The 22553-nt window shown below is 38.3% G+C and overlaps 3 pseudogenes; 1 reads left to right on the forward strand and 2 right to left on the reverse strand.

Moving 5' to 3' along the window:
• Positions 1 to 190: 190 nt before the first annotated feature.
• On the reverse strand, positions 191 to 5105 carry LOC149814147 (pentatricopeptide repeat-containing protein At1g15480, mitochondrial pseudogene; annotated as a pseudogene).
• A 33-nt stretch (positions 5106 to 5138) lies between these two features.
• On the reverse strand, positions 5139 to 17436 carry LOC149814148 (glucan endo-1,3-beta-glucosidase 11-like; annotated as a pseudogene).
• Positions 17437 to 20486: 3050 nt separating this feature from the next.
• Positions 20487 to 22284, forward strand: LOC149814149 (heat stress transcription factor B-4 pseudogene; annotated as a pseudogene).
• Positions 22285 to 22553: the final 269 nt, after the last annotated feature.

A 22553-nucleotide genomic window follows, 5' to 3' on the forward strand; every position in this document is an offset into this window, starting at 1 on the left:
ATAGGAAGCAAAATTTAATGATCTCGGGACAAACCGTAGCCCCGGTTGAAACCTGCCTCGCAGATAAGAAGGAAAACAGTATCACGTTTTCACAGTTATGACAAAGAAAAGAAAATACAAGAAAAAATTCAGAGGTTCCCCATGAACCCAACGGCCGCTTAAACCACCTTAATCGCTAATCCTACACAACTTATTCCAGCAATTCGGCTATCAGTGACTTCTTGAAACAGTCGACCTGCGCCAGCTGCGCTGCGATTACTTTCATTGGCACTATATTGTCTACCTTCATTCTTTCTCTAATTCCATATGCAGGTGTCTTTGCATTTATGTATGTCCAGAGAAGCTGCTGATACATTCCAACCTTGCCCAGGTATCCATCCCGCCTCAACTTCTCCAAGATTTTCTCAGCATTGTGAATGTCACCTTTCAGGGCGTATTTCTCCAAGATGGCCATGTACGTGGCATAGAGGGGCTTCAACTGTCTTTGCTGCATAAGCTTATGTAGCATAGAATCAGCCTTCTCTACCTCACCTGACTGCACATAGAGCTTCACAATTGCATGACATGTCCATGGCCCAATCTTGAGGCCTTCATTCAACATCTGCATCACCAAATCCTTCCCCTTATCTAACAGTTTGTGATTTGCATAAACCTTCAACTGTTGAGATAAGGATCATTTAAAATCAGTTCCCGCACCTTTCTATCTTCTTAGATATGATGCAGATATGGAGTTGTTGGCATCTTTAACTAACTCCCCTTCTTGTTGTAACTAATCCAGCAAGAATACTGGATTTAATAACAGCTTATAGTTATCCGATTGGTGATCATCATGTATTTATATGTGTGGCTTCAGCCATAGAATGATATGAGAAATATATGAGGGTGTGGGTTGTCTCGTGGACGTAGGCTTTCATAGCCGAACCACCTTTAATTCTGTCTCATTATCTGTAAATCGCTACAGAGAACTTGTAAATCGCTACAGTCGCTGAAGAGTTAACTCGTAAATCGCTATAGAGTTAACTACAAAGTTAACTTGTAAATCACTGTAGAGTTAACTCGTAAATCACTACAGTCGCTGAAGAGTTGACTCGTAAATCGCTATAGAGTTAACTCATAAATCGCTACATGGTATCAGAGCTCTAGCCTGTTTGGCTTTCATTGCGTATCCTCATTCGTCATGGCTGACAACAATAGCACCCACTCACGTATCCTCGTTCAAGATCAGGCAAGTCCCAATCTGAAAATTACATCTATTCTGTTAAATGGGCAAAATTACTTGTCCTGGTCTAAATCTGCCGCCTTGTTTCTAAGTGGCAAGGGAAAATCCGAATTTATCACTGGAAAATTGCCACGACCTGAAGCCACAGATATCAAGTTCGATGAATGGCAATCCAACAATGATCTTGTTATGTCTTGGCTTCTAAATTCTATGGAACCCAAGAGCGTTGAATGCTTCCTTTTCTTAAACACGACTGAAGAGGTTTGGAGAACCGCAAAGGAACTGTATGAACAACAATATAATGTTGCTCGCATGTATCAACTTTCTCAAGAAATCAGCAATCTCAGAAAACAAAATCAGTCCGTCAGTGAGTATTTGTGTACTATGTGCAGCATGTGGGATGAACTTGATTCATATAAACCCACGGTGACTGATCCAGTAACTCTTCAAAAGCTTAAAGAGCAAGATTTTTTTTCCAATTCCTCGCTGGTCTTGGACCAGATTTTGAGAGTCTTCGAAGCCAAATCTTGATGACCCAAGACGTGCCTCCTCTAGACATTGTTTGCTCCACTATCCTAAGGGAGGAAGCCAGGAGACGTGTTATGAACCCTGCTGATCCATCCATCACAAACATCGAGACTCCTGATCGAGTGGTTCTTCATGTTAATACCAAGAACGAGGGGGCCAACCCTATTGGAAAAAATAAAAGCAGACAACCATATTGTACTTACTATAGTAAAGAAGGTCATATTAGGGAAAAATGTTGGATTCTCCATGGCAAATCAAACAAAATCGATAAATACAAATCAAAAGAGTTGACTCATGTCTCTAAAGAGTCGGCCAACATCGTCAACCATCCATATTCTACAAGCACTCCAGTCACCATGGAAAAGCTTGCCAAATTTTTTGATACGTATAGTAAGGCGGGAATAACATTTGCTACCAATACTCACACAGTTCCAAACATCACCGACTCAGGTAAATCTATCTCTCAGTCTAACTCGGTTTGGATAGTGGATAGTGGAGCTTCAGATCACGTCATGTTCTCAAACTATCCTCAATAAGTTGAGCTCGACTCATAACAAAGGGCCGGTGGTCATTGCCAATGGACATATGATTCGGGTCCAAGGAATTGGTGATTTTTTTTTAAAGATCATATTTCTAAAGCTTTGTATATTCCAGATCTTGCGTCAAATCACCATTTTTGTCTCTACCAAGAATGATAAGCTCAGTCCTCTTGCCATTAAATGTTTATTTCTTGGATACTCTAGTTCTAAGAAAGGATACAAGTGCTATGATGTTCAGAATAAGCACTTATATGTTTCTCGTGATGTGCATTTTGATGAAGATATACCTTACTTTACTTCTAAGCTGATTGATAATGATTTTCAGGGAGAGAATCAACCTGTTCTTCTTAGCATTGACTGGTTAAGTGATATCATTCTGACTGAACAACATCAAACTGGTCCCAATGGGGGAAATACGAGAGAAGAAATCATGAGGCAAGATGAAGAAGAAAGTTCCTCTCTACCACATGTTAGAAAGTCGGGGAGACTCACTCGACCCTCTAGCCGACTCAATGATTTTGTCACCTACATCTCCACGAATCATCCTATAGAAAACCACATTGGATATAACTGCTTGTCCAAAAGATATTTAGCCTGTCTTAGTGCCATTGACAAATACAAGGAACTTGCATCATATCAAGAAGCAAAAAAGGAGTTCACTTGGGTTTTAGCTATGAATGAAGAATTAGATGCCCTTCACAAGAATAAAATGTGGGAGATTTGTTCACTCCCAAAAGGAAAAAAGGCAGTTGGATGTCATTGAATCTATAAGGTAAAATATCAAAGTGATGGGACTCTTAAGAGATTTAAAGCTCGCCTTGTTGCCAAAGGTTTCACACAAACATATGGGATAGATTATGAAGAAACATTTGCACCTGTGGCAAAGATAAATACAGTCGGAATTATTCTTTCTCTTGCTAGCAATTTCAATTGAAAATTATATCACTTGGATGTCAAAAACGTATTTCTTCAAGGAGACCTCGAAGAAGAAGTTTACATGCACTTGACACCTGGCCATCCTCAAGAAGGTAATCCTAATTTAGTTTGCCATCTCCAGAAATCCCTTTATGGCCTAAAACAATCGCCCAGAGCATGGTACTTAGAACTAAGTCAGGCTTTAGAAGAAAGAAGTTTTAAGAAATGCATAGTTGATAATTCCTTATTTGTGCTTCATTCTCAGGGAAAAATTACTATCGTCCTTATTTATGTAGATGATATTATCATTACTGGCAATGATGATCTTGAAATCTCTAAGATCAATGCACATCTACATAAAACTTTTGATATCAAGGATCTCAGGCAGCTTCGGTATTTTTTGGGAATTGAAGTTGCTCACTCAAAAAAGGGAATTTTTCTAAGTCAAAGAAAGTATGCCTTAGACCTCCTTAAAGATTCAGGCAAACTTGGAGCTAAACCTATTGACACCCCCATAGAATCATATAACAAATTGGATTCTAATGAAAAGTTCTTCCTCCTAAAGAGATTGAAAAATTCCAAAGGTTAGTGGGACGCCTTATATACCTCACTGTCACCAGGCCAGATATCTCATATGCAGTCAGTTCCATAAGCAATCATATGCATTCTCCAAAATCATGCCATGTAAAGGCTGCTGAACGTATTCTTAGATATATAAAGAAAAATCCAGGTCAGGGATTGGTTTATACTAGGAATGGACATATTAGTGTTGAAGGATATTCTGATGCAGATTGGGCTAGAAGTGAAGATAGGAAATCGACTATTGGCTACTGTGTGTTTGTTGGAGGTAACTTGGTTTTATGGAAAAGCAAGAAGCAAAATACTGTGTCTAGATCCAGTGTTGAAGCACAATATAGAGCTATGGCCACTACAACCTACGAGATGATCTGGATAAAATCCGTTCTTGGGGAAATAGGTGTGACAATTGACAAACCTATGAAGATGAACTGTGACAACAAAGCTGCTATTCACATCGCCATAAATCCAATATTTCACAAAAGAACTAAATACATTGAGATAGATTGTCATTACATCAGAGAAAAGGTTCAAAAGGGAGATATTAGTCTGCCTTTCACTAGAAGCAGTGATCAACTTGCAGACATACTCACAAAAAAAACTACTAGTGCTCAATTAAAAAATACTCTCAACAAGTGGGGATGTTTCAATATCCACACCCCACTTGAGGGGGAGTGTTGAGATAAGGATCATTTAAAATCAGTTCCTGCACCTTCCTATCTTCTTAGATATGATGCAGATCTGGAGTTGTTGGCATCTTTAACCAACTTCCTTTCTTGTTGTAACTAATCCAGCAAGAATACTGGATTTAATAACCGCTTATGGTTATCCGATTGGTGATCGTCATGTATTTATATGTGTGGCTTCAACCATAGAATGATATGAGAAATATATGAGGGTGTGGGTTGTCTCGTAGACGTAGGATTTCATAGCCGAACTACGTTAAATTGTCTCATTATCTGTAAATCGCTACAGAGTTAACTTGTAAATCGCTATAGAGTTAACTCGTAAATCACTATAGTCGCTGAAGAGTTAACTCGTAAATCACTACAGAGTTAACTCGTAAATCACTATATCATCAATATACTGTAAAGTTTTTGGGTGAGCTTCCTTCCAGGCTTGATCATCTTCTGGAACGGTGCCTCTGCATTCTTTATCTTACCCAGATTCCCCCATGCTTCAATGGCAGCAATAGACTCCACCGATTGCAGATTTGGCTCACAGAGATTCCAAATTTGGATAACAACATCAGTTTTACCCAGAGAAGAATATAGGGGAAGTAAATTTTTGCATGCAGCTCGATTAACTTTTGACTTACCTCCTTCCATTTCCTTCAAGATTGCCTTTGCCTTCTCTTTGAATTATCCCTTGATGTAGTAGCTAGCTATCAATGCTTGGATATAAATATCAGGTTCTATCCCCTCAAACTTCATATTCTCTATCACCTGCTCCATCCCCTCATAATCACCAACGCAGCCTTTGGCATCAATCAAGATCTTGTAAGTGGAAAGTGCGGGCTTGACATTTTCTTTCTCCATCATCAGTAGAACATCTGCAGTCTTCCTCTTGCCATGTCTCTTATACAACACAAATAGTTGGTTACATGAAAATGCGTTCAAGGGGAAGCCTTTGTCTCTCATCCTATTAAACAATTGTTCAACTTTCTTGAAGTTGTTCCTAGAAATGCAGTTGGCTAAGAGGGTTTTGTAAACTACTCGAGTCTGTATGATTGGTGGAATTTTCTTCATATAAGCTTCAACATCATGAATGCCATGAGCTTTGGCAATCAAATCTACACGAGAAGCATAGTCTCGCTCAGTGAAGGTTGTGGTGTTGTTTGCTTCCAACCATTCTGCAAGCTGCAAAACCATTTGAAGTCAAAGGTAAGACAAGAATTAGTGAAGGTTGGAAGTTCTGCCTAATCTACTTGGAGATAATTTAATAGCCCCCGTGGTTTCAGTGTAATGGCCTCTTTCATCTATATAGTCATGCCTCTAAACAAACCCTAAAACCCTCCTAGCGGAAACAACAACAATTTTAATAATAATAATAATAATTGCTCCCTACTTAAATATAGTCATGGAAGATACAATAGAATAAGGCACTAGTTGACTTTCATTTTACTCTAACAGCAAGCCAATGGCAAAGCCAAATATCAATTTCCAAAGACAATAGCTAGTTGCAATGACAACCAACTTTGTTGAAGTTCTGGCCAAGTCAACCAAATTGAAAAGGCATGTGAAAAGAGGCACTTTTTCATAAAGAAAAGACATTTGTGGGTCATCCATTTTGGATTCACCTTTTTTTCAACAAGGTCAATGGAGCAAGCCCCTCCTCACTACCCATTCCAAAACAGAAGGTGGATTTGGAGAAGTTGGCCAAATAACACCATCGATAAAAGACATCAGTGTCCAGAATCAAAAGCTATTCACTACAAGTAGTTAATCTCTCACTAATTATGTGGCAATGGAAACATTTGAGGTCAACTAAATTTGCATTGCAAACTGATGGTGGATGTCTGCTACATGAAAGCATTTTCCCTTTTGTCCTTGATATTTAAGAAAAGAGGACTGAGATGTCCCACTTCCTATTACTTCAATGAGTATACAAAAATGAACATAACCTCTTCTTGTTCATGTAGCTATGAAGTAGATAATTTTTTGCTCTTAACGAACAATAAGGTACAAGTTTTTTAACCATAACAGGTGCAAAGGAGAATCAAGTGGACAAGAAGAACCACTCTTCTACTTGCCTCTCTTTCTTCTGCAGTTTCCCATATATCCATTCCCAGCCTATAAATCTTTCAAAGTGTTGGTTGTTTAATTAATGGAGAGAGGACCCAATCAATGGATTTTCTTAATTTCATTTATAAATGTTATAGTTGGAAGAAAGCTGGAAAAATCAGTAGCTGCTAGAATGAAAATATTTGATGAAGGTAATCCATTTAATGTCCAAATAAACAATATTCTGCCACTCTTGTCATGTGGAGACCCTTCAATGGAGCCAAGCATGCCAGACACACCACATGACTAATAAATTTAAGGCATGGAAGATGAGAAAATGGACAGACAAGAAAATAATCCCATCTTTCATCAGTTACTCAATGTAACTATCATCTCAACATCACTTCACGCCTTGTCCCTGACATGAATTGAAGAGGTCATAACCAGATGTCTCACATGAAAGAGAGAGAGAGAGAGAGGCTGTAAGTGGTTGTGACTTCCTTCTAGGTCACACCCAATGATATATAATAAATTCTGGGTATGAAAATACCCCTGTACATAAGAGAGATTTACAAATATATTAAAATACAAATTAATGACAAAAATTTTCCTGAACATCTATTATTAACATGCCCCCTCAAACTGTACATGGGTTACTCAAGACCAGGAATAGTTTGTTTTTAAAGAACCAATGCCCTGCACACGTCAAGGGTTTAATGAAAAGATCTGGTGCTTGCTCTTCACCTTTAATAAAAAGGGGCTAAATTTTTTTACTTTCAACTTTATCCCTTATAAAATGTTGATCTAACTCAACATGCTTCATCTTCCTATGTTGAACCGGATTGGAAGCAATGTCAATGGCAGGGACCTAGTGATGAGTTGATGCATCGAAGAAAGGAGATGGTGTATCCATAAAACTTCCACAGTAACAGCTGCCATAACCTTGGACTCTGTCTCGGTACTTGATCTTGCTATGGTTCGCTACTTAGGACTAGCTCATGATACAAGGTGATTCCCAAGAAATACTCTATATCTTGTCACATAACGTCAGGTCACGGGGTCTCCTGCCGAGTCAACATTTGAGTATGCATGTACAACTAGAGAAATACATGCACTCTTATTTGAATATTCTATATACAATAATATATCCATGATGGTCCCTTTAATATGCCTTAATATTCTTTTGGCTGCCTCGATTTGACTCTTCCTGGGTTCATGCATGAATTGAGAGACTTGGTTTATAGCAAAACCCAAGTTTGAATGGGTAAAAGTGAAATACTGCAATGCTTCAACTAGACTATGAAAAACCTATGGCTAGCCAAAAACCTCATCATGAATCTCACTCATCGTCAACTTAGTGTTCACTACTACAAACATGAACATATGCATGAAGTCTAACATACCAAACCTGTTAAAAAGATCAAGAGCATACATGTGATTTGTGAGATTTATAGACTTATGACTCCTGTCAACATCAACACCCAAGAAATATCTGAGGTTTCCTAGCTCTTTCATATGAAACTTGGAATTGATGATTCTCTTTAGCTCTGTAATCCAAAAAATGCCATTGTTCGTGATGATAATATCATCTACATATACCAATATCACACTGATATGATTCTTGTCACAGTGGAGAAACAATGAGTAGTCACACTAAATTTTTATGAAACCAAGATTGCATAAGGCACTACTAAAAGTCTCAAACCATGGACGTGAAGCCTAAAGATTTCTTCAATCTAAGGACTGGAATTTGAGGATCACCTTCTGTATATCTTGGTGGATGCCCCATGTAAACCTCTTTATGAAGCACCCCATGAAGAAAAGCATTTTTCACGTTCAACTGACTTAGCTCTCAACCATAAGTAATTGCACGAGAGAGAACTACCTGAATAGTTCTCATGCGCATCACAGGGCTGAATGTCTCATCAAAGTCAAGTCCATGCTCTTGAGTATATCTTTTTGCTACCAAACGTGCTTTGTAACGTTCTATGCTCCCATCACTTTTATACTTAATTTTATATGCCCAACAACACCCTACAACATTCTTTTAGGAAAGTCTTAAAACCACATCTCAAGTGTCACATTCATGCAAGGCTAAAATCTCTTCATTCATAGCCTCTTAACTTAATGTTGACTCTGACATGCCTCATGATAAAATTTAGATTCCTTTTCTTGAAACAAACTTACAGAAAAAAGTTGAAAGTCTTTTATAAAATCACTATAAAAAACCCATCATTGTGGAGGATGTCTTGCTCTCGTGGATGCTCTAGGCTGGATCCACGAAGGCACATTTGTTTCAGGTGAAGAGTCACTCATAACTACATCATTGGGACCTAATTTTAAAGAAGAAATATTACTTAATGGTTGTAAGTGACATTCAATTGGTGGTGGCTGCATGTTGCATTCTATTGGTGACAATGGCAGTGTTGTTGGAATAATATCTCTTGCTTGAACACAAGTTGCTTTTCTTTGAGCATATATTTGAGGGTAGAACCGAAAAACAGGTTCAGGTTTATAGCTTGAAATTGGCTGGGTAGATTTATTAGAGTCAGTTGATTGGATCTTAGCTGATTCAATATTCCCTTTTCATTTGAGCTGGTTGTAATTTCTCCTGCTGAAGACATAATAATGGGCCAAAATAATTTAAAATCTTCCTTTTTGACATGATTTTCTGCATCAATACTTGATACATAATCACATTCATGAAAAAAAAAAAACATGTCTGGAAATCACCAACTTTTGAGTATTAGGATTAAAACATCTATATCTCCAAAACTCATCACCATAACCTACAAACTGACACTCTTGGGCCTTAGGATAAAGCTTATTTCGTAATGATGCATGAATATGCACAAAACACTTACTCCCAAAAGCTTGCATGATAGAATAATCTAGATATTTCTCATGGAGCAATGAAAATGGACTTTCTCCCCTAAAATTGGAGAGAGGCATGTGATTCATGCAGTACACTATCGTATGAAAAGCCTTAGTCCAAAAATCTTTTCTAACTTTAGAATCCATCAACATAGTCAACATTATCTTTACTGTGTCGATGTTTCTTTTCAGCCCCTCCATTTTGTTAGAAGGTTTTTGAGCAAAACATCTCTCGTAATATATCATTCTCGAGTAAATAGTTAGTAAAAGCTATAGATACATATTCACCACCATTGTCACTATGAAAACTAAGGATTTTTCGATAAAATTGGGTCTCAACATAGTTTTTGAACCTTTGAAACACTTGAAATACCTCATCTTTATGCTTCAAGAAATATATCCAAGTGTATTTGGTGAAATCATCAACAAGAATCACATCGAATTTAAACTTAAACATAGATAAGACATGATTTGATCTTCACACATCAGAATGAATTTATTCAAAAGAAAATGAAGCTCTTTTATTAGATAACTCAAAAGATAATTCATGACTCTTACACATAAGATCGTTTGAATACATAGGAGACACTGTTGGGACTTTATCTCGCAAAGAGATAAGACCTTTATTATATAAAACTTGAATGAAACTGGAATTACAATGACCAAGCCTATGATGCCATAGTTGAGCTTCTTTATTGACTTCAACGACTTCAGAAACAAAGGCAGACAAACTGCAACTCAAACTCTTTTGAGCTTCATGCATGACATAAATATTTTCCTTTCTTTCTCCCTCAGTGAGGATCTCCTTCATAAAAGGGTCCTTCATAGAAACAAAAAGAGGAGAAAAGACAACACGAGATTTGGTTTGGTCTATTAATTGGGAGACATACATAAGATTACAATGGATATTAAGAGCAAGAAAGGTATTTGAAAGATTAAGCACACCATGACTAATAGGAATAGTGGTAGTTCTTATGTGCATAATCAGATGATGTTTCCCATCTTTCATAACTATAAGCTCGAACATTGCAGACCCTTTTGTTTTATTTTTAGCTTAGAGTTTATTTTATTTAATTAATTCAATTGGGTTTGTATTTTATTTAATTAATTCAATTGGGTTTGTAATAAGTCCACTCATTATTATTTTTGTTTTTTTAAGCCCTCCGCAGAGGTTTGCACTCTCATTTATTTAATTAATTATTTTTATTTTTAAGGCAATAAAAAGTAGTTTAGCTTTTGTGGAATACAAAGTACTTTCTCACATTCCCTGAGATTGACATGGCTCCACCACTCGTGCGAGCCAGTTTCTATTATTTGGTGTTTTGCTTGCATAAAACATTTTCATCAAAAATATTATTTTAAAAATCTATTTCATAAAACTTACACCAGTAAGCTAACATGTAGCATATGCCTCGGCGGCAAGGGCCCTAGCCTCAAAGTTTTATGCTGTCAGCATGACGACCGTAGGTGTGGCAAGCTGAGTCAACACAATCAGGTCTTTGTGTCGGGTGAGGTTTCTTCAGGTTATAAATTCAAAAAAAATTTGGGCATGATGGATCCTTATGCACCAACTTGAGAGGGAGTATTAAGAACTACCATATTAAAAAGTTATCATCTAGTGTGTGTAAAAGTTGTATTGGGTGTAAAAAACATGTGTTGTTAGCTCATTTGTTGTTAGAATATTTTTTCTAATTTTATTCCTTGATTTTAGCTTTGGCAATCCCTTCTTGCTAAGTTTAGAGGTTTTGCAAGTTGTAAACTATCTCTATGTGAGATCGTCCTCAAGGCAATCAATCAAGAAGTTCACTACTCCCACTTAACGAGAAGCCTTTTTCTTTTGAAAAAAACAATTTTAGAGGAAAAGTGCATTTATTATGTGGGTCCTCCTATATATTTCAGATAATTCATTTCATTTTTTATAAGAAAAAGGCCATATTTTTTAATGAAAGTAAGTATCTTTCATAGGAAAGGGCATGAAACAAATGCCACCTTATAGCCAGCAAATCAATGTACATCAATGTTCTTTCTTTCTTTTTTCAAAGAAAGCGTACATGGAATTCCACTAACCAAGCATAATACTAAGGGCATGTTTGAAAGCAAGGAAAACTCTCATAGGAAAAAAGGAAATTTTGTCTATGAGAAGTTTTGATATGATAAAAAATTTTAAATAATTTTTTTTTTACTTATTTGGGTAGCATGAGAAAAATAAAATGAAAAATCTTAAAAAAAAAACAAGAGAGAGGAGGAGGGGCTGGTGGTGGAGCTTCTCTAGCATGGTTTTCCGAAAGGTAGGTGATGATGAGATGGATGGTGGTGATTGATGATGGAGATAATGGTTTTTTGGAAGGTGGATGGTGAATAATCATCGTTGATGGTGGTGGTGGTGAAGCTTTTTCGATGCCATTTTAATTAGTGAGGTGGGTGATGGTGAGTGGTAATGGTGAGATAGATAGTGAAAATCATCATCATGGGAAGAGCGATTTAATTTTAGAGAGGTGGGTGGTGGTGAGATGGATGGTGGTACCGTGGTAGTAATGGTGACATGGTGGTGATATGTGGGGGAGTGAACTTCACTTTTTTTTTTTGTTTTAGGAAACATTTCTCCCTCTCTCTAGTGAAGGAATGTTTCCTATCAAATCAAAATTAAAAAACCTCTCTTAGAGATATTTTCTCTCATTTGAAAAGGTTAAAAAACTATAAGGATTTTTTATTTTGCGTCACTTTCCATGTGTCTTTTTGGCTTCCAAACAAGCCCTAAATGCCATCGAAAATCCAATTTTTCTTATATTTTTGAACTAAATAGTTCTAATCTAATAATGGAACATCCGTCACATCTTGTTAAATTGTAGTGGGAACAACCACGTGAAAAGGCTTGTGACTCGTGAGAGAGAGATTCTTTGCAGCTAAGAAAGAGCGCTAGAGCTCACGTGATGCTAATCATGATGCCATGGTCCAAATTTTCATGGTTTGAATTAGTGGCCGCCCACATGGGGATGAAACACAAGCGTCCAACATGTGTCCTCATGCCATAGGCATCATCACCAACGTGATCTCCCTCTGAGTTTTGCTAAGATACACGCGGAATGTGCATTATTGCATAAAGAGTTCACCATGCATGGACTCTCTTGCTTGCTATTTGCTAATCAAATAAATCTGTCATGCATGTATTCTCAGCTACCTATGCTTTTCTGTACACACACATGCACTGAGTAGGAATTTATAGAATTTGTTTTACTCACGTCTCTCTCTCTCTCTCTCTCTATATATATATATATATATATATATATATATATATATATATATATATATATATAGAGAGAGAGAGAGAGAGAGAGAGAGAGAGAGAAATTGGTTCCTCCTATAGTTCATAAACTGTAGACAGTGCTGATTTTCAATAATCCAAGCTATGTTTTGCATATTTATTTGATAGGAATTGGCTGTTAGATTGTGTATTTTCAATGAAAAATGTGATTTATGAGCTTTGAAATTTATGAAAATTTAGGCTGTTGATTTTTGAGGCCTTATAAAAACTAATTCACATATCTTAATTAATGATTTAAAAACTGATTTTTACTGAGTAAACCATGCACATGTGTCAGTAAGGTCATATTCCAAAAAAAATAATTAAAAAATACAACAAATAAAAAAATAAAATAGTCCACACCGTCTTCCCCAGGTAGGTGGAACCAATCTCTATCTCTCTATCATATATATATATATATATATATATATATATATATATATATATATATATATATATATATATATATATATATATATATATCACCAATGCATTATGTGATGCGGTCTAATGCACAAAGATTTTGAAGATCCGCCTACATATTGATTTTCAGTAGAAATTCTACAGTCTAGAGCACTTGGTCACAAAAGGGAAAGCAAATGATTATTTGATTATCTTATATGACTGCAAAGCATCTCGTGTCCCTTCTTTACTTACAGTACTTTTCTAGGCACTTTGCGGTACATTGACCTCGGAATGTGAGCAAGTGGCCGCTTTAGTTTAGCTTTTCTCTTCCACTTTTATTTTTGAGAGAGAGAGAGAGAGATCTTATGATAGTTGAAGTTCATTTAATCACTAAGCAAATCAATGAAGGATGAATTGTTCATCTAATCAATTATTTTACGTTCCATCTATAATCGAATGCCTAAATTAATCACTTTGTCAAGAATAGATGTGCTATGTGAACATGATCTATGTTCTCACTTATGCATGCATGAGGCAGATCTCACAGAATAGGGATCACTTGAAAATGCTGTGCAAGTGAATTTATGCAATACCCATAGATGGATGTCCATCTGAACATTAGTTTTCTGTCCAAACCAAAGGCCTTGTTACTTATAATATTGGCAAACAATCAAGGACAATAAGTGCTTGATTGGGGCCATAGATATTAGTATGATCTTAAGAAAACAAAAACAAAAACAAAAAGAAGCCCTTAAGTTTAAACTAGGCAATCATTAAACCTGCATGCATATATAAGCTTTTTCTTCATTTTTATCTTCTTATTCATAAGACTTGTATATCATCATATTCCCTAGATATAAATATAAAGATCTTGATTTCCATAAAGCTTCAAGCCTTCAAGTTGCATATGTGGTGTATGTGATGTCACATCAGGACTGTTAGTTCAGAAATTTGTGTCCCACATCTTATGCATTCCCCCCAAAATAATCTGGCTTTTCCTCTTGGTGGGGCCACATTAAGATATGGGATGAAACAGTACTTTAGTGAAAGATTAGATCGATCCAACTCATTATACGTAGTGCTTCGTAATACAACATTATCCTCAAATAATTCCTCAGTGCTAAATGACAAAAGGTGCAACTTGCTTCCTGTCTGAAGGAACAGAACACCTCAAAAAGAGAGAGATCGAAGAAAAAGATCAAAAAGAGTCTGATTGCTTCAAGATACCATGTGCTCCATTGCAAACTGCACTAGCCTTTGGGGCTTGTTGCTGCTTTTGATAGTGAGTAGTGGGTATCTTTCAGCATCACATAAAAATTGGTCTTAGAGGAAAAGAGCAATTTTAAATAGCATTGGAATTGTAGAAGGTTCTATGGGGAAACATGTCACATGCTTCATGAATATACTATACTGGAAAGGGGAAGTGGGGACCTTCCATGCATGAATGTTGTGCTTTTATGTGGGGAATTGTTCTCTATATGACACATTGTCCTTTAGTTATTTGTTTATCAAATTTAGAATACTTGATTGGGACTCAAGTTTCTAGAACCGATTCCATTCGGATTTTTCTGTCCTAGTTTCTTTCCAAAGGACAATGGCTCTATGGTTAGGAGCTGTGTTTCTGCCAATAGGTATTTAGCTTTATCTGCTTGTCTGTTATATTCTAATTGTTCAATATAAATGTGATATTAGTGTATATGAGAGAGAGAGAGAGAGTGTGTGTGTTTATAAGATGAGTTTATTTGGACCCACTTTTTTGGATAATCCAAAAGAAAAACCCTCACCACCAACAGCACGTTGGCTCACACCTTCAGTTGGTAAAACCCTTGAGGTCCCCCTGCCCACTGGGGAGTACACCCAGCTTTGTGAGTTTTGAACTTGTGACAGTCCGTCAACTTGGTGACATTCACAAGTTCCCCGACCAGACAGGGCCGGCTGGCCTCTTTGATATTTGAGGCCACTGCCTAGGGCCTCAAATGAAAAAAATATAAGGCTTGTATTTCACATGCCGAGGGCCTCCAATGAAACATGGCAATGAAAAAAAAATGGAGAAAAATGGGCCTCCAATGAAATATGCCTAGGGCCTCAACTTCTCTTGAGCCGCCCCTGCTACCAGATGAGTGGAGCCCTTGTGGGCAGTTTAATTGGACTCTTGCTATTAATATCCATACTATCCTCATTTTTTCAACAATGTGTAAATGAACTGGTATTGGCTAAGTATATATAAATTGGTTTATTGTTAGACGCTGAATTCAGGACAATTTCTGGAGCAACTGTACACTTACCTAGCAGGCTTGGTTTTGGACAGTCTAGCGCGTGTTTGCTGGAGTACAGTTCATGAACTTAGCGATGCATGGGACCAGTAGAAACACTGGAGATCATGAACTCTCCGAACACAACAGATCTGATGTGAAGATATAGCAGACTTGAATTTGGATCAAATAAGAAGAGGGTAAAAATAAAGTTTTTATGTGCAGAAAACACAATAATCAGATCTGAACCGGCAGAAATTGCTGATACGCATCTGAGTTTCAATCCAAATAAAAAGAATTCTGAACATGTAAATCCAAATCCAATCAAAAATGCATTCTGATCATAATTTAAGATCCAAATACTGGAATAATGTATCAGATTCAGATCCAAGATCAAAATTAATCTGTTCCATTTGCACGGGTACATTTGATGCGTTGTTCTCAGCGTGATTTGGACGAAAATTATGCTAAGAATGGCGATTTTTGACAAACGTTGGACGCAGAGGACGACGTTCTGCGCGTCCACAACGTTCTTATAAGTATGCTATTTTTGTTCCACCCTCCCCCTGTTACAAAAATAACAAGAATGAAAGGAACGAAAATTGCTCGACGGGCGTGCCCACGACCTCTTCGTTCCTATCGGATCCCGAGTTCTCCTTCACCATCTACGCCTCCTCTTCCATCGCCCGACGGCGGGCCAAGCCTAGCGGAGTCAAACTCGACGGCATACGTCGGCGTCCCGTCGGACTTGAAGAGCCCGTAGTTCTTCTCCAACGTCGCCCTGGGCTTCAGGTTCTCATTGAACAAGGCGAACACGTACACCTCCAGCCCCACGTCTGGCCGCTTCGGCGTCCCCCTTTGCTCTGCCACAATCCTCATCAGGTTCCTGTTGTACGTCCAGGCGTTCTCCAGCGAAGCGCCGATCTCCTGCGGGTCCCCTTTCGACGGCCACCCCGTCTCCGACACCTTTACCCTCAAATTCCCCTTCCCCTCTGCCTCTAGTGCGGCGTACACGATGTCGATTTGGGCGAACAACATGTTATCGTAGTGAAGCCCGGTGTCGGGGTCCAAGATTCTGACGTTCTCCTGAAAAAGGACGTAGTCGAGGGAGATGTGCTTCGGGTTTGACATGTAGGCGAAGAACGGGTAGGCATTGACCAGGAACGGCGATCCGGTCCGCCGGTGGAACCCTAGCAGAGACCGAACCGGTCCAACGAGATCTCGTTGGAATCGGCCGCTCGACGGCGGGTCGGATGATTTCAGGACGGCGAGCGAGTGCGCCGTCGTCACCTCCACCTTATCCCTCAACCCTAGGGTTTGTAGAGTGGTGTAAACGTTCTGCATCGCCAGAACGAGGCACCCGACCAACGACGAGTTGTTTTCGGTGAGCACCTCATTCCTGATGGTTATGTAACCGACCCGGCTTGCTGGAACGTACTGCTGGATGTTCTCTTTGACCCAGGCAAGGGTCGTTGCCAGATCTGCCATCTTTTTGACACACTCGTTCGGGATTGTGACGACGAACTCGACGCCGGTGCCGTGGAAGGCACGGAGGACTCTCGGATCGGAGCCATAGAGCTTCACCTTCGTAATGTTGATGGATTGGAGCAGCCCCGCCACTCGGTCCGACAACGGAGGTTGTTCACCACCTGCCCGTAGTTGATGCCCACTGTCAGTGACACGCTTGCCAGAAAAATGATACCTGCACGTAGAGAACCAAACCGAGCAATCCGACCTGGGGGTACAACGTCATCAAACAATGGACAATTGAAACATAGCATTTGAGTACGGTTCAAACAAACATTGAACTTAGAACAGTTGTTACAGAACGAACAGAACCAATGCTCTGTTTCTTTTTTATTATTTCATCCTACCTTGGACAAGCCATCAAACATACCCCTAAGTAGCCATGAACTTTAAAATTGACATGGAAGTCCAAAGTAACAAAGATGAGGGAACCTCAACGCCCATGGGGGAAGTTATGTGTGTGTATATATAATGACGTACTATCCTCTAAAAATGGCTCGTTTTCGCAAGAACCTACAAATATGCCAAAATTCTCTTCATGTCCAAAAACATTAATTCCCGACTTATTTATGGTCATTTTGCACTTTGTAACATATTTATGCAGATTTCTTGAAGTTCTTACAAATATGTTGTGAACCACCTGACGTTCGCACAAATATGTTGCGAACATCTTGACATTCACACAAATATGTTTCAAACCTCTTGATATTTGCATGTAAACTTTATGACGTTCGCACAAATATGTTGTGAATGATATGAATTTGGACATGCGGAGAATTTTTGGAATATTTGTGGGCTTTTGCGAGAACACGCCATTTTTAGAGAACAACACAATCAGTTTTCATATATATATATATATATATGTGTGTGTGTGTGTGCATGCGCTATACATGTATTATATAATAGATGTATATTAACAAATTATGAAAAACACTTCAAAAAACAAACTTTTCTATTGGAAATGAGCTGGCTCATGATCGACTCGCAGAGGTCGGCCTGTAATGAGCTTGGGCTCGGCTCGGACTGTGATGAGCTCACGGTTCACCTTAACAAGCGGAGCCCGAATAGCCTGAGCTCGGCCTGTTTGACAGCTGTGATTTGTTTTAATAGAGGAAATGCACACTCTTGCTTGTCTCTATATGCTCAACGCCTTTGCCTTTTCCCCCTCTTCCCTCCAAGTCCAAAACATTGAACCTCTGCCAATCTCATATAGAGGAAAGAGTCGAACAAAAAACAAGAAAGAAGAAAAAGGAACTTGGAAGCTAGTCCTATTTTAAAGCCTTGGGAATTCCAAACCCAAAAGTGAAAACCCCTATTACCTACAAAAGTGCAAGCCCTTTTGTGCTATTCGCTAATATATTGAAGAAAAATCTTTTGTAATTTTCTTATCATATAGTCTCTTTGACTACAGTAAACGAGGTGAACACAAAAGTGCCTTTAGAAAAGAAAACAAAGAAAGAAGGGATGTCTGTCGTTCGGTTTCAATATTTATTCATAAAAAATGAAAAGCAAGCCTTTAAATCTCATCACGTAGTCCAACATCAAATATAGAACTTAAAAAAAATTAGGTTCACAGAGAACAGCATGGTAGCAGTAACCAAAGTAAATTATTCCTCCATTCCCCTCTTTCTCAATCACGGGTGCACATTGAAATCACCAAATAACATGCACATTCTTACCATGATATGAAAGCCCTAGAATGCTCCAAAATGGCCAATATGCTCACAGTATTTCACAAGGATACTTTTCATGCATGAATGGTCCCCTCGCATACATCATGTATGAGCCTCTAGAATTTTTGAGTCTCAATCCTAAAGGTGGATGGTCCAACACTGGAAGGAATTCTTAAAAAAAAAGCGTAATTTTACATATAAGCCCCTAATGTATGAAGAATTTATGTTTAGCCGCTTCAAGTTTCAAATTTTTTAGATAGGCGCTTAACTTTTTTAAGAAATTGGTCACATGACTGCTAGATTTCAGCTGGTTACGATCAGATGTAATCCAATATTATCCGAGTCGAATTCCAATCCATTTAGTCAGATTCGATACTCAAAGTTGATTAGATTAATAATTGGATCGGGATTATGTAGTGATATTTGCATTCAAATGGGAGTCTAAATCTGAATACGTGTAAATGTTAGATTTTAAGCTAACCGGATCTAGATTCAGATTTATCTGATCCCATGATTCCCATCCGACTCCAAAACTGAATTGGAGTTTGATTAGGTTGGACTCAATAATGCCTCGATATCTGACCAGATTTGGACCCGTTTAAATCCCCTTGAGTTGCTTTTTTCTTTGAAATTGCTTATTTACCCTTAAGTGTAGCTATGAAAGTAGAACTACAAAACTGACATTAATTCAATAATTTAAAGAAAAAAGGTTTAAATTATCATTTTCAAAAGTTAGCTAAAGTTAGGTGCAACTCAGATGATCATTTATTGAGCGATTTTTTAAAAGTTAGATGTTTATCTTAAATATTTAAACTTTAGGTGACTAAATATAAATTTACCATGCATTAGGCGACTATATGTATATTAGCTCCCCCCCCCCCCCCCCAAAAAAAAAAAAAAAAAAAGGTTGTGAAAAGAACCACATTTATGGATCGGAACATGACCAACATGAAAATAATAAATGTGGACCATAAGGATTCCTAGTGTCGGCATTTATGAGCTCATTCCAAGCACATAAGCATGGTCCTCCTGTCATCATATTTCTTTACCAAGATTCTGAACCATGAATGACATAAGTCTGTACAGTTTAGGTCTTTAGTGCTACTATTAGTGGGGGGAGGAAAAACACAGAGTAAATTGTGAATTTTGGTGCCATCAAATCATGTCAGTAAAACTAAGGCTTGTCAGAAAAACTAAGGCAACATGAGTTTAATGGTTGTGTTTCTGTCAAAAAATGTGTAGTGCATATGTAAGCAAGATGAACTACTGTTTCAGAAGGTTGTATAGTATAAACAATGTCACTTTATAGCAGAAAATTGCTCAAGGTATGGGTGAAAACACACACACTATAACTTTTTAGTTTTTAGATAGGAAGGGGTTCTGTTCTTCAGACATGAGCATTGAAGTTGTGATGAAGCATCACAGTGGTGCTCAAAAGTAGAGGCCATCAACTTATATTGTGTTGGTTCCAGCATGATAGGAGCTATATATACTCAATGCACCATGGCCATCTTGCTGGTTCATGCTAGATAAAGGTGCAAGAGCATTTTATCAACTTCCAAATTGTCAAATGTGGTATAATGAAAGAGCTAGTCTTCAGTGGAATGCCTGCAACAAATGATGCTTCATTACAGTGCCTGGATGAACCATGCCGCAGGGATCCAGCAGTGTTTTATGGTCGATGGCATTTTAGTAATTTAAGTGAAAAAAGGTTTTCCTTTCACAATCTTGTCGCAAGCAAACACATGCTGGCCACAATCCAACGGTTTAAAAATTGGAGAGAGAGAGAGAGAGTATTGAGTATATGAACTTTGAGCATGATAGTTGAGAGAGAGAGAGAGAGAGAGAGAGAGAGAGAGAGAGAGAGAGAGAGAGAGAGAGAGAGAGAGAGCTTTTATTGTTGGGGAAAGTAGAGGTGAGAGCCTGAGAGGTGAATGTGTGAGTTTGGCTATCTATGGGTGTTTTGGTGAGCAACTGTGAAGGGATGCTTGTGACAATGGAGTCAAACCAACCAGTTCCAGCACCCTTTCTCATAAAAACTTGCCAACTTGTTGATGATCCCTCTACTGATGACATTGTATCATGGGGTGAGGATGGATCAACTTTTGTTGTCTGGAGGCTACCTGAATTTGCAAGAGACTTGCTTCCCAGCTACTTCAAGCACAACAACTTTTCAAGTTTTGTTAGACAGCTCAACACATATGTAAGAAATCAAATTATTTCCTATCCTGTTGATACTTTGTGAATGACTTTCTGTTTTTCTTTCTTTTTTCTCTTTTTTTTCCTTCTTTTCTGCTTTGGATGTCTGGAGTGGATTAACATAAAAAATGGATGACTGATTCCTTTGTCCATAGTTTGCGAAAATGTCCTTTATTTATTTTTTTGCTACTAATGTGTTGGTTAAATAGTTACTAGTGCCACTGCAGGAGCTTATCTAGATCATAAAAGAAGTTTGATGGTTTTCGTTTGATTTGTTAATTTAATGAAAAAGTTACTATTTCTTCAAATGCTGGTCATGTAATGAACGATTTGCATTTGAATTTCATGAGAATAAATTACCATATTGTGGGTTTCCTCCTGTAATGTATTTTTCATTCCTTTTTAGCCTGTGATATTTTGAAATTTTATTGAGATTTCCAGTTTGCTTTTCAGTCACAAATTGTTCCAGGATTGGGTTTGAGTAGCTAGTCATGTTATGGGCTTTTTTCATAAATGTCTTGTGAGAAGCCGAGTGATATTGGCTGCCATTTCTTGCATCATAAGTGCTTCAGTAACTTTGATGCATCTATCCAATAGCACGTGCCACTTTAACAATGAGTGGCTTCAAAAGGCTACATATCTTCAGTATTACTTGTTTTCCTTCTTCCATTTGTTTTTCATTGAAAACTGGTCCTTCACCAAATGGATTTGGAATTTTTTTACTGGTTCTTGTGACACAGGATCAAAAGTTTTTAAAAAGTATATATTTTCTTTAGTAGATATGTCCCAACCCTTCTTCTGGATATCTCAAAACCTTTTTTTGTTCAATAAAATGGTTTATAAAATGGGATATTGACCATTTACCTAATACACTGACTTTGCATGTCTTGCACCATTAGTTAAATTAGCTGCAGCTTCTGCTATGAAAGACTAATGTGATTCTTTTGCCTTCTTTTCAGGGATTCAGGAAGATAGTTCCAGACAGATGGGAGTTTGCTAATGAATTTTTTAGGAAAGGAAAGAAGCATTTGCTTTGTGAAATTCACAGAAGGAAAGCAACTCAGCTCCCTCATCAGCAGCAGCACCATCACCATCCAAAGTCACCATTGCTGTACTCAATGCCTAGACCAAGCTCAGATGGTCAAGCAAACTGGTGGGATTCCCCAACACCATCCCCAAGGGAGTCTTCAATTCCAAAAGACCACCCTGACTTGCTGTCATCTCTCACAGAGGATAACCAGAGGCTGAGGAAAACCAACTCCCTGTTGCGGGCAGAGTTGACCCACGTGAGAAAGCTCTACAATGGCATCATCTACTTTGTGCAGAACCATGTGAAGCCAGCACCACCACCAAATTTACCAAGCTACCCTCCACTACTGCCCCAGCTCAAACTCATAGAGTTTAGGCCCTCCCTTGAAGAAACCATAAGGAACACCAGCTTGACCAGTAATAACTACTCTGTTATATTAGAAAAAGAACCCAACAATGATGTCAAGCTTTTTGGTGTTCCCCTTCATGGAAAGAAGAGATTGCGCTCTGATGCAACTGAGTGATCATCATACAAGTTTGAACCCACCGGGCTTGCCCAAGTGCCACCGGGCTTGGGGAGAAGGTGGTGATACCTTCATCGCAGGTTTGACTCCCATTGGGTGTGCGGGTGCCCTTAACTGCTGGGCTTCTTAAGGGCTTGGATGTCGGTGACCCCACCCGGGGTTTACCTAGCAAGGGGCAGGCCCATTAAGTGATCTGCCAATCGCCATTTAGCTAACAAGCCCATGGATTTTTTTAACTAGGAACTCTCGCCAAAACCGAGGAAAACCCC

The sequence above is a fragment of the Nuphar pumila genome, chromosome 15 (genome assembly GCF_984573655.1).
Source record: "Nuphar pumila chromosome 15, dmNupPumi1.hap1.1, whole genome shotgun sequence".
Classification (NCBI taxonomy): domain Eukaryota; kingdom Viridiplantae; phylum Streptophyta; class Magnoliopsida; order Nymphaeales; family Nymphaeaceae; genus Nuphar; species Nuphar pumila.